Source organism: Coenobita brevimanus, chromosome 84 (assembly GCF_032717465.1).
Source record: "Coenobita brevimanus isolate Jiangsu-jjx chromosome 84, ASM3271746v2, whole genome shotgun sequence".
In the NCBI taxonomy this organism is placed as follows: Eukaryota; Metazoa; Arthropoda; class Malacostraca; order Decapoda; family Coenobitidae; genus Coenobita; species Coenobita brevimanus.
In genome coordinates this window covers 1,218,261-1,220,067 of record NC_137037.1, presented here as the reverse complement: position 1 = coordinate 1,220,067, position 1,807 = coordinate 1,218,261, and the positions used below count along the sequence as shown (strand labels likewise).

The window sequence follows — 1,807 nt, the reverse complement described above, 5'->3', positions numbered from 1 at the left end:
GCTTTTTTCAGGTCCACACACCTCACACCTGAATAGTCATTATGTCTAGTAAATTCATGACTTACATGCAATACATAATGGTCCGTGATACTTTCCCAGCCAATGTTTGCTGGACTTTGTCTTGGTGTTTCACAAAATATCAGATATCGGTTCAGTGATGCATTGTCCACACTGGGTGTGAGGGTGGGGATATGGAGGTGTGGGTGTGGGTGTGTGGATGTGCGTGTGGGAGTATGGGAGTGGGTGTGGAGATGGCGTTGTGTGTGTGTGTGTGTGTGTGTGTGTGTGTGTGTGTGTGTGTGTGTAAGCTCTTGAAACTCTTTGTATGGCATAAGGGCGAAAATTATAGATTAAAGGCATTGGAAATGGGACTTCTCTTGGAATGTGTGTGGAGTGCGTAAAGTGGGTTGAATAAGGAATATTATGAATTGAGAAATTGTTGGTGTGAGGAAGCTTGTTGATAACATACAAGTATATAGTTGGCATTGTCATTAAGAGAGAATGGATCTTGATAAGGTGGTGAAAAAATAAATTCGAGTTTGAAAGCGGCCGGAGGTTAGGATGTTGTCCCATCCATCCATCCATTGCCAGAAGCCATGTATCCCAAATGGGGTGGCCAACGGCTTAGAGTTAATTGTTTTACAGGGAGGGGCACTAATCCTCCACCAACCCCACTTGACACGTAGGGATGCCAACAGCATCTGGTGTTCCCAGGCGGTCACCCATCCAAGTACTAACCAGACCCAACGTTGCTTAACTTCGCTGATCGGACGGGAAGCGGTGTACTCAACGTGGTATAATTGTTGTTATTGCAACTCCAGATTCATCTCGTTGCGATCCCAGTGGAAATTGGAAGCTTCTACCGGTCGCATGCATAAGTCTTTAGTTGAGGTTATACTGAAAGACCGTGTTGCAATAGTAATGTGCTTGTGGTGAATGAATGTGCTTTGGCGAGGAGGGCTGCCTTTCAGTGTGGGCAAAGCAACTTGTTTGTGACTTGTATTTTGTGTCGATATCGTACCAGGGAACGGTGGTGACCACATCTCAGTCTTACTACACTCATTATTTTTTGTACTGAGGCGAAGACGCATTTGACAGGTTGTTGATGACTGGCTGAATGCGACATGTCCGAATAACATTGTTGTATTTCAAATAATTACCAAGTAACGTGGCATTACCTGGTAATTATTTGAAATATAAGGATGAAATTCACACATGTTGCATTCAGCCAGTCATCACCAACCTGTCAAGTGCATTTTCGCCTCAATTAAAAAAAAATACTTAGTATATGTGTTCTCGTGCCTCTCTGGGTAGGGAACTTTCTGCGTGAATGTCTAGTGGTGGTTCACGAAGGACTTTGTTTGGCTGAAGGGATTAAAGGGCTATGGTGCCTAACAGCTAGGTGTTTATGCACTGTATGTGTCTGTGATTTACAGTGTTGGGCGATCTATGATCTGTATTGTTCGATGGAGAGGGGCTAAGTTGTCAAGATACTCTATGTTGTGTTGGGCAATTGTTCGTTTGTTTATTTTTTGATGGAGGTAATGCAACATGAAATTGCAAGGGTGGGATGGGCACTGAGCTGACGTAATTCACTGTGTGTCTCTGGTATTCATATGATCTTTGACAATATTTTTGCTTCTTGATGAAAGTGATCTATACTTATGATTTTGATGCATAGTGTATTTATTCTTTAAGGCTTTGTTTTGTGATGATGAAGCTTATCCATGTCAGATTCATGTCAGACCAAAGTATGCATATTACACACACTTTCCAGGTTTAATACTCCCTCCCTTTGGCCTCTCTC

At 42.8% G+C, this 1,807-nt stretch overlaps 1 non-coding gene across 1 annotated transcript; it reads right to left on the bottom strand.

Moving 5' to 3' along the window:
* Nucleotides 1–689: 689 nt before the first annotated feature.
* LOC145410287 (5S ribosomal RNA) lies at nt 690–808 on the bottom strand. Its single transcript, XR_013899250.1, has one exon. It is a non-coding gene; the product is annotated as a 5S ribosomal RNA (ribosomal RNA).
* Between the last annotated feature and the right edge of the window lie 999 nt (nt 809–1,807).